Genomic DNA, 12,107 nt, shown 5'->3' on the forward strand with positions numbered 1-12,107 from the left:
CAATGTAAAATGTTTGATTCAATAGATCATCTGTCATGACAATTTGATCCGCTACATATGTATCCTAGTCACATGCATTTGAATCATCTTCATGATCATAAACATAATGAGACCCACAATTTTGACATAAGTGAGGTCGAACTTAATTCCTAGAAGACTCAACCACATCACCATATGCTAGAGGCCTAGTGTGATATATAAGACTTTGAGTCAGTGACCTAATGGACTCTAAGGTCTCTATCTCAACACCCTCCTTTACAATAGAAGGGATAGTGATATGTGCAATCTTTGGTTTACCTAGGGGTCTTGGTGCCAAATTTTGAGTACATTGTGCCCCTACTCTATCTTGTGTGGAGCCCCCACCTCTACCCTAGAGCTCGAACCCTATGTCAAAGTAATTAGGGATTTCATTGAGAATGAATCTACAATAGAGTTTCCTCAAAAAGTATTGCAGGACCTCATTGTTATTCCATGGAGGATAGTTAAAAACCATCCACCACCTATCCCAAAAATTATCATGTATCCCTTGGTGATGGCACCAATGGATAGGTAACCTCCTAGAAGTACCTTGTAGGGGGCAACAATATGACCCCTATGGACACCATATGACTCATAACGAACCAATATGGTTTCATAAGGGGTCGTATGTTGTCCCTAGTGGTCATATGGTATCACATGACCCCTTAGGACACAATATGACCCCTTAGGACACCATAGGACCCATAAAGACCCAATATGGTGTCATAAGGGGTCGTATATTGACCTTAGGGGTCATATAGTGTCCCATGACCCCTTACGACAAAATATGACCCATAGCAACACAATTTGGTGTCTTAAGGGGTCATATGGTGTCCTAAGGGGTCATAGGACACAATATGACCCCTATGGACACCATATGACTCATAACAACCCAATACGGTGTCATAAGGGGTTGTATGTTGTCTTTAGGGGTTATATGGTGTCACATGACCCCTTAGGACACCAAATGACCCATAACAAAGAATTTTGGTGTCTTAAGGGGTCATATGGTGTCCTAAGGGGTCATAGGACACAATATGACCCCTTAGGACACCATAGGATCCATAACAACCCAATATGGTGTCTTAAGGGGTCATATGGCATCCTAAGGGGTCATAGGACACAATATGACCCCTATGGACACCATATAACTCATAACAAACCAATATAATGTCATAAGGAGCCGTATGTTGTGCCTAGGGGTCATATGGTGTCCCATGACCCCTTAGGACATAATATGAACCATAACGACCCAATTTGGTGTCTTAAGGGGTCATATGGTGTCCTAAGGGGTCGTAGGACACAATATGACCCCTTAGGACACCATATGACTCATAATGACCCAATATGGTGTCATAAGGGGTCGTATGTTGTCCTTAGGGGTCATATGGTGTCCCATGACCCCTTAGGACACAATATGACCCCTTAGGGAACAATATGACCCATAATTACACAATTTGGTGTCTTAAGTGGTCATATGGTGTCCTAAGAGGTCGTAGGACACAATATGATCACTATGGACACCATATGACTCATAACGACCCAATATGGTGTCATAAGGGGTTGTATGTTGTCCTTAGGGGTCATATGGTGTCTTATGACCCCTTAGGACACCATATGACCCATAACGACACAATTTGGTGTCTTAAGGGGTCATATGGTGTCCTAAGGGGTCATAGGACACAATATGACCCCTTAGGACACTATAGGATGCATAACGACCCAATATGGTGTCTTAAGGGGTCATATGGTGTCCTAAGGGGTGGTAGGACACAATATGACCCCTATGGATACCATATGACTCATAACGACCCAATATGGTGTCATAAAGGGGTCGTATATTGTTCCCAAGGGTCATTTGGTATCCCATGACCCCTTAGGACACAATATGAACCATAATGACATAATTTGGTGTCTTAAGGGGTCATATGGTGTCCTAAGGGGTCGTAGGACACAATATGCCCCCTTAAGACACCATATGACTCATAATGACCCAATATGGTGTCATAAGGGGTCGTATGTTGTTCTTAGGGGTCATATGGTGTCCCATGACCCCTTAGGACACAATATGACCATAACGACATAATTTGGTGCCTTAAGGGGTCATTTGGTGTCCTAAGGGGTCATAGGACACAATATGACCCCTATGGACAACATATGACTCATAACAACCCAATATGGTGTCATAAGGGCTCGTATGTTGTCCTTAGGGGTCATATGGTGTTCTAAGGGGTTATAGGACACAATATGACCCCTTAGGACACCATATGACCCGTAATGACCTAATATGGTGTTGTAAGGGGTCATATGGTGTTCTAAGGGGTTATAGTACACAATATGACCCCTTAGGACACCATAGGACGTATAACAACCCAATATGTTGTCATAAGGGGTCATAGGTTGACCTTAGGGGTCATCTGGTGTCCCATAACCCCTTAGGACACAATATGACCCATAACGACATAACTTGGTGTCTTAAGTGGTCATATGGCATCCTAAGGGGTTGTAGGACATAATATGACCCTTATCAAGACCATATGACTCATAACAACCCAATATGGGGTCATAAGGGCTCATATGTTGTCCTTAGGGGTCAAATAGTGTCCCATAACCCCATAACGACACAATTTGGTGTGTTAAGGGGTTATATGATGTCCTAGGGGGTCGTAGGACACATATGACCCCTTAGGACGCCATAGGACCCATAACAATGCAATATGGTGTCTTAAAGGGTCATATGGTGTCCTAAGGGGTCATAGGATACAATATGACCCCTTAGGACACCATATGACCCCTAACGACACCATATAGTGTCATAAGGCGTCATATGACCCATAACAACACTGTATAGAGTCATAAAGGGTCATATTATGTCCTAAGGGGTCATATGGTGTCTTAAAGGGGTAATATGACACAATATGATCCCTTAGAATGCAATATAACCCATAACGACACAATTTGGTGTCTTAAGGGGTTATATGGTGTCCTAAGGGGTTGTAGGACATAATATGACCCCTTAGGACACCATAGGACCCATAATCTCTCTCTCCCTCTCCCCTAATCTCTTTATTTCTCTCCCTTCCCTCTCCCCATCTCTCTCCCCCTTCACCCTCCACATCTCTCTCTATCTCTCTCTCTCTCTCTCTACCTCTCTATATCTCCCATGTTTCTCTCGCCTAATCTCTCTCTCTCTCCCTCTCTCCCCTAATCTCTATCTCTCTCTCCCTTCCCCCTCCCCATCTCTCTCTCTCTCTCTCTCTCTCTCTCTCTCTCTCTCTCTCTCTCTCTCTCTCTCTCTCTCTCTCTCTCTCTCTCTCCTAATCTCTATCTCTCTCTCTCTATCTCTCTCTCTCTCTCCCCTAATCTCTCTCTCTCTCTCTACTAATCTCTCTCTCCCTCTCCCTTAATCTCTATCTCTCTCTCCCTTCCCCCTTCCCATCTCTCTCTCTCTCTCTCTCTCTCTCTCTCTCTGTCTCTCTCTCTCTCTCTCTCTCTCTCTCTCTCTCTCTCTCTCTCTCTTGTTAGACACAATGCACCACTGAGAGGGGGAGGGGGTGAATTAGTGGTTCTCAAATCTTTTCCCTTTACTAATCCTATGTGAGCATAGATCTAACTCAATGCAAACTTACCAATTAGTGGGGATACCAACACAAATGCAATCACACAAGGGACATCACATAACACTAGCATATACAAGAAAAACCCAAAATGGGAAAAAACCTCGGTGAGCAATGTTGTTGGAGTCTACTGATCCAATCCAGCCTCACAATGAAAACATAGTTACAAAGTTTAGGGCACCAACCCTTGACTTTAGGGCACCAACCCAAGGAGCTACAACTCAATATTCACAATATAAACTTCAAATACATAAGTAGTTATCTTGTTACAAGTGAATCTTGCAACCATTATCATATATCTTACTTTGTTGATGAGATACCTTCTCTGGTACACCGACTCACTCTTCTGCTTCTCTCTTATGCTACTTAACTGTTGGTGAAATCTATTGGTACACTTATCCTCTTCTTCTTCTCTATTGGATCTCCACCTTACTCTCTACTCTTCATCGGTATAACACTTTGCCCATTCTTTGTCTACCTTCTCTACAACCTGCTTCACTTCTGCTCTGTCGGTATGAACACTATGGGTTCTTCTCTCCTACCGGTTGAACACTTCAACTAGGTTCTCCCTCACTCTCACTCACTTCTCATATGCTTGTCAAGCACTTGGCTGATTTGCTCTTACATGCAGAAGTATCACACTTCACAGTAGCACAATATTCTTTTATTACAGCAGCCTCTAACAATGTCTTTTGCCTTCATCTTTATAGACTGATTTCCTGCCAAAAGACAATTCAAAAATCAGGTGGTTAGGGTTTCTTATAGTAGCCTCTAACAATGTCTTTTGCCTTCATCTAGTATGATCCTGTGTGATCTGTTCTTTCATAAGATGAGCTTGCACAACTCCACCATTTACGCGCCTCCTAGATCACACCTTCCATCTCTGGCGATCTTCTTTTATACCCTATCAGTCGGTCTCTTGGTCAAACACTAAGATTGGTTCTACTGTTTCCTTCATCTACCTCGATCTCCTCAGTCACTCTTAGCTAGCTCATGATTGTCCTCCAAACCTCAAGCCACAAATCCCTGCAACATGTCCCGTGATTTGTGGGACCTTCCATTAATGTCGACCAACTCTACGCCTACCCCGTCAGTGTAAATTCCATCTTTATCTGATACAGGTTTTCCACCTTATGCATGTTTGCCATTTCATCCTCTCGTGGCATCACTGTCGGTATCCACCTCATCACACTGTTTTGTCGGTTCATGCCTAGTCATCGAACACCCAAATAACCAGTTTCATCTACTGATAAACAAACCCTACTGGCATATGACACCTTACCAGTTGTCCTTCTTGTCATGACTTTTCTTAATCTATCGGTGTAACCCTCAAACCGGTATTCAGACATGACGGACCTAAGAACGCACATTCCCATCAAGTGGGAAGTCTTCTATATCTGTACCTTGTCCATATTATTGGTGGACTTACATACCAGTTACCACTCTTGATAATACCATGTCATTAACCTTCACAAGACTCTATCTCAAATCAGGTCATTCTACTTCTGACTGCATCTTCTTAGCCTTGCCTTCTCTCTGATCAATTGTGTTTATTCCTCTATCGGTTTGTTAAGGTGACAAACACTTCACACTTCCTCTATACTGGCATCTCAACATGCCTTCTCTTTTGGTCCAGTGCATAACCCTAATCTCATGCACTTAAGGTATTCCCTCAATTCATTGGTAGATCCGGTGTAAGCCTTCAAGTACTTGCCTTTACCTCTTCACTCTTATGCACACAATGCATAATAGGAGATAAGCTCCACTTACCAGTGGAGTGACACCTTATCTTCTGCATCTTGCAATGTACTCATGCGGATTCCCTGTTTGTGCAACATCTCTTCAAACAGGCACATGTGATTTGATGTGGGCACACTCATTGTCAGTCATTTCATCTCATGATGACTGCATCTTCATCAAGTGGGAGTCCTACCATTCTAGAACCTCATAGCATACCTGCAATTTGTTCATTCTCCTCTTCTGGTGTTGATGTGATTTAGATAACATTTTGCCTCTTCATCACAAACAACTGCTCAAACACCTCTCTATCTCATTACACAAGTCAGGCACTAACTTGTGTACTGGTGTCACTAGTGATCACCCTTCCTTTCCTTACCAGTGTTCTACAACACAAGGTGATACCCAAGATATCAGATCTTGTAATCCTCCATAGCAGTGTTTGCACATACATCTCTTCTACTAGTAGTCATCCCATACCAGTTAACATCAATGACAACACAATGCCAACAATCTCCCCCTTTGGCATTGATGTCAACACATGTAGTATCCGGCATACTACATAGTCTTTCTCCCCCTTACTATGATCCATGGATTCACACACCTGTAGTATGCAATATAATACAAAATCATTCTCCCCCTTTGACAACAATGACAAAGGGTACTGTCAGGATATCATTTCTCCTTGTGTTTACCGATCACTAACAAAATTCTTTCTCCCCCTTTGTCTTCATTGGATGTAACACTTCCATTGATACTACTTGTTATCTTTGTCATTGATTGTTACATCTTCTCAAGTCAGAGCACTTGAGATGGGGAACTTAACCATCAGCTGACACCAATTGAGCATGCAAATCGAATGCAATTTGAACTCAATTTGCATAAATACTGATACCAATTGTTGATGTGTCAATGAATACTACTCACATGCCGGTTAACTTGCAACACCTCTATAATTTTCATCTCCTGCAGTTTGGGCAGACAGTATCCTTGCGAGTTCAAGCATGCCTTCTCTTTATCAAGAGCACTTGAACTCTCCCTAATTCATACATCTCAAATTCTTATCTCCTGTTGGGCTCAATACTGGGACTCCAATCTCCTCCATATACTGGTTTAGCTATACATATGTGATCATCTGATGATCCTTCAACTCCATTGTATCCACCACAGCCTATGACATGATCCTGGATCTACATAATGCCACACAATGTTATCATTGTGCTAAGAATTAAACCAGTTAGCCCAAAAACATGCAAGCCTGCAGGATCAACAACTGGGTCAATCATGTCATTCAGGTCTTTTCCAATACCACTTGAGACATAGTCACCTCATTCCATGCTATCGGGGCTGGTGCAATGAACTTCCAACTTCATTGTCTTACATAACTTGCAAGTACCTATTAGCATACATGGCGGTAACATCCTATACATACCTGTTAACATCTGGTACTAATTGTTAACCTCCACTTATTGACACATGCAGAAGTGATCCATCACTGATCTGTAGATGTGTAGACAAGGCAACTTCTACACACACTTATCTTCTCCTCATTTCTCTTTACACCGACAACAACATGTTTTTCCATGTTGCCATCTTTGTTGAGGGGGTGAATGATAAATTCAATGTGCCACTCCCCCTGGGGTCTTGCATCTCCTTTAGGCCTTAGGAGATATCACCTGTGCCTTGGATGCATAGTGCTGGTCCATGGTCTTCTTCCTCCATGCCTTCTTGGTCTCATCCTTCTTCCTATTTTCAAGCTTGGGAGCAGGTATTTCCTTCTTCTGTTGATGGTTCTTTCCATTTCCTGATTCTCCATCACAGACGGAAGTAGTGATATAGTAGCACACAACATCCATCCCAACTTCATGATTGGGGAATCTCTTAACATATCGGTTTGACCATCTTGTCCTGGTCATGTTGCTTTGACTAGCAAATAGAACCAGTGGATGTCTTACTCCTGTAGGGACATTCCTCTTTTGGTTCCATGCAGGTCTCTAACTTCCAAATGCTCTGTATCCACTTATCTACAGAGAAAAGTTGTCATGTCGGCCTCCATGTGACTACAGATTCCTCTTCCTGCATTCAAACTCTCTATGGCCAAAAACATTGTAGTTATGACAAACAACATTTGCATAACTAGGAGAGGGGACATGCATTTATCTACTCCTGGATACATTTTGATCATATGCTTGACTTCTAAGAGATCCTACATTATCCTTTCTAGATCTCTTTCTACATTCCCTTGCGCTATGGCCATAAGCATTACATGTAGAGCAGTAACCGGTAAATGATGGCATATGACTTACAAATTTATTTTTCCATGCATGAGGAGATCTTACCAGTTTTGCATCTCCATTTCTTCCTCTTTGAGAATGGATCCTTGGTTGTCCATTCTGTGTAGCTCTCCCCTCTGATCTCTTTTTCTCCCACACTTTCTTCACCCTATGGGTGGTAGCATTTCTTTGTCCTCTACCGGCAGAGGCTCTTCTTTGCTACTTCCTTATCTTTCTGCTTCTGGTGAAACTATCTTCTCCCATTTTCCCTTTACCTTTTGGATTTGCATGATTTTTCCCTTTTGCAACATTGGTCTTCACTCTTGTCTACAAGTCCTCACCAGTTGTGGTTAGGTCAACCTTCTTTCGAGTAGCATTTCTAACTGGGAAGGTCTGGCCTTTGTTTCTTCCATTTGAGGAGATAAACTGAATGTCATTATGGGGGACATTCTTGCTGGTGGAGCATTCATCGACACCACTTCCTAACCCTTCAGTATCCTTGGCATGCTTCTGCTTCTTCAACATCTTGTCTAAGGCATCACTGTTGCCATCAAAATGGGTTCTTGCCTTCAGCTCATCCTTACACTTATCAAGGTCAATTCGGAGAATCTTCTTTTCTCCAACTAGCTGCAGATATCCTTCATTCTTTACTTGTAGCCTAGATGCTAGATCTTCACACCGACACTCCTTGGTGTTCTCTTCCTGAGACTTCAACTCTGAGATGCATTTATCAGATTCTTCAAGGCATTTTATGAGCCGGTTTTTCTCTACTATTGCAACATTCTTGAATAGATTGTATTCTCTTCTAACTCTACTGAATTCTTCAAGTGCATTTACAAGCTCACCTTCAAGATCAACCTCATCTTCTTCTTCTTCTTTACCTTCACTATCATTCCCAAACACATCTTGTTGGTAGGAGTGTTCTGCATGATCATTTTCAGAAGTGTGCCTTTCATCTTCTAATCCTTGAGCCATGAAGAGGTGGGTTCCTTCTTCATCACTGCTACTACTACTAGCAAATTTATCTTCATCATCCAGATAAATATGAGATGTTTTTGTCATATTTCCTTCAATTGCTGGTTTTAGAATTGAGGGTTCATTTCCATAGAGCTTCTTCAATCTTTCTCATAAGCTCTTTGTTGTTTTACACCTATCCACCTATGAAGAGACATCACCGATGAGTCCACTAAATATAGCCTTCATGGCCTCTTCATTGCACTGGTTTCTTCTTTTTTCTACAAATCCAGTAGGAAGACTGATCTTTCTAGGGAGACCATCAACTACTGACATCCATACATCAAACCCTAAGGAGGATAGGAAAATTCCCATTCTGCAACTCCAAATAGAAAAGTTTGAACCATCAAAAATAGGAGCAGAGATTGACACTAAACAAACCATTATATCCTTAAGCCAAAATCTACCCAAGTTGGAGAAAGATCTTCTTACTGGGAACCTATGCTTTGATACCAACTGTTAGACACAATGCACCACTGAGAGGGGGAGGGGGTGAATCAGTGGTTCTCAAATCTTTTCCCTTTACTAATCCTATGTGAGCATAGATCTAACTCAATGCCAACTTACCAATTAGTGGGGAGACCAACACAAATGCAATCACACAAAGGACATAACATAACACTAGCATATACGAGGAAAACCCAAGATGGGAAAAAACCTCGATGAGAAATGCTGCTAGAGTCTACTGCTCCAATCCAGCCTCACAATGAAAACATAGTTACAAAATTTATGGCACCAACTCAAGGAGCACCAACCCCTAACTTTAGGACACCAACCTAGGGAGCTACAACCCCTGACTTTAGGGAGCCAACCCAAAGAGCTACAACCCCTACATCGAGCTACAACTTAGTGTTCAAAATATAAACATCAAATACATAAGTAGTTATCTTGTTACAAGTGAATCTTGCAACCATTATCATATATCTTACTCTGTCGGTGAGATACCTTCTCTACTACACCAACTCACTCTTTTGTTGCTTAACCATTGGTGAAATCTACCAATACACTTATCCTCTTCTTCTTCTCTGCTGGATCTCCACCTTACTCTCTTCTCTTCACCGGTATAACACTTTGCCAGTTCTTTGTCTACCTTCTCTGCAACCTCCTTCACTTCTGCTCTACTGGTATGAACACTATGGGTTCTTCTCTCCTATCAATTGAAAGCTTCAACCAGGTTCTCCCTCACTCTCACACACTTCTCAGATGCTCGTCAAGCACTTGGCTGATTTTCTCTTACATGCAAAAGTACCACACTTTGTAGTAGCACAATATTCTTCTATTACAACAGCCTCTAACAATGTCTTTTACCTTCATCTTTATAGACTGGTTTCCCACCAAAAGACAATTCAAAAATTAGGCGGTTAGGGTTTCTTCACCATCCTCAAGGCAAACCAAATCCAATTAGATCCTATTTGATCTAATCTTTCATACTATCAGTTGGCACATCTCTGCCATTTACGCACCTCCTAGATCACACCTTCTATCTCTGGCGATCTTCTTTTTTACCCTATCAGCTCATCTCTTGGTCAAACACCAAGATTTGGTTCTACTATTTCCTTCATTCGCCTTGATCTCCTCAATCACTCTTAGCTAGCTCATGGTTTTCCTCCATACCTCGAGCCACAAACCCCTGTAACACTCTACAATATGTCCCTTGATTTGTGGGACCTTCCATTAATGTCAACCAACTCTACACCTACCCTGTCGGTGTACATTGCATCTTTATCCAATGCAGGGTCGCCACCTTATGCACGTTTGCCATTTCATCCTCTCATGGCATCGTTGTCGGTATCCACCTCATCACACTATTCTTTCGGTTCATGCCTAGTCACCGAACACCCAACTAACCAGTTTCATCTATCGATAAACAAACCCTACTAGCATATGACACCTTGCCAATTGTCCTTCTTGTCATGACCTTTCTTAATCTACCAGTGTAATCCTCAAACTGGTCTTCAAACATGACGGGCCTAAGTATGCACATTCCCATCAAGTGGGATGTCTTATGTATCTATACCTTGTCCATATTATCGATGGACTTACGTACCGGTTACCACTCTTGATAACACCATGTCATCAACCTTCACAAGAATCCATCTCAAATCAGGCCATTCTACTTCTAACTGCATCTGGTTAGCCTTTCCTTCTCTCTGATCAATTTTGTTCATTCCTCTATCAGTTTGTCAAGGTGACAAACACTTCACACTTCCTCTGTACTGGGATCTCAACATGCCTTCTCTGTCGGTCCAGTGCATAACTTAGATCTCATGCACTTAAGGTATTCCCTTAATTCACCAGTAGATCCGGTGTGAGCCTTCAAGTACTTGCCTTTACCTCTTCAGTCTTATGCACATAGTGCATAATAGGAGATAAGCTCCACTTACCGATGGAGTGAGACCTTATCTTCTGCATCCTGCAATGTACTCATGTGGCTTCCCTGTTTGTGCAGCATCTCTTCAAATAGGCACATGTGATTTGATGTGGGCACACTCACTGTCAGACATTTCATCTCATGATGACTGCATCTTCATCAGGTGGGAGTCTTGTCATTCTACAACCTCACAGCATACCTGTGATCTATTCATTCTCCTCTTTTGGTGTTGATGTGATTCAGATAACATTTTGCCTCCTCATCAAAAACAACCTCTCAAACACCTCTATATCTCATTACATAAGTCAGGCACTAAATTGTGTACTGGTGTCACTAGTGATCACCCTTCCTTTCCTTACCGGTGTTCTGCAACACAAGGTGATACCCAAGATATCACATCTTGTAATCCTCCATAGCAAAGTTTGCACATACATCTCTTCTACTGGTAGTCATCCCATACTAGTTGACATCAATCACAACACTCCCCCCTCTCCCTAATATCATATACTAATTTATTTATAAACTGATATATTAAAATATTATCTATTACTATATTATTAAACAACAGATTAATTATGTACAAATTTAGTTAGTAAATTTACTTATTAAAATTGGATATCCAATTCATTCGAATATCTGATTTTTGTTATACAAATTTCAAATTTCAAATTTTGGCTCAGGAATGCTTTGGGATTTGGCTTGAAATTGACAAGCCTAGAAAGGCAACTAAAAAAACGTGTTTTTCAGTATTCCTTGATTTTCTAGAATTTACACTAGTGGCTCATGACTTTTTTTGTAGCCAAAATTGATAAAATGAAAAGGGTTTTTTAAGGACGTTCTCATCTTTCCAACAATATAAGGCTTGTCTTATTTTGACAAGTTAATAAATTATTATTATTTATTTTCTAATTGAATTCTGACAATAGTCCTGATTGGTAGACTGATTGAAAAACACTCATAACTTTCAAATGGTATAACATTTTTTGAATTTGAAATATGCATCACATCCTATGCTTCATCTAATATAGGGAAACAATTTTTTTTTTAAATTCATTAGGTTTTGACCAAGTTAAGGTG

Source organism: Cryptomeria japonica, chromosome 6 (genome assembly GCF_030272615.1).
Source record: "Cryptomeria japonica chromosome 6, Sugi_1.0, whole genome shotgun sequence".
NCBI classification, from domain to species: Eukaryota; Viridiplantae; Streptophyta; class Pinopsida; order Cupressales; family Cupressaceae; genus Cryptomeria; species Cryptomeria japonica.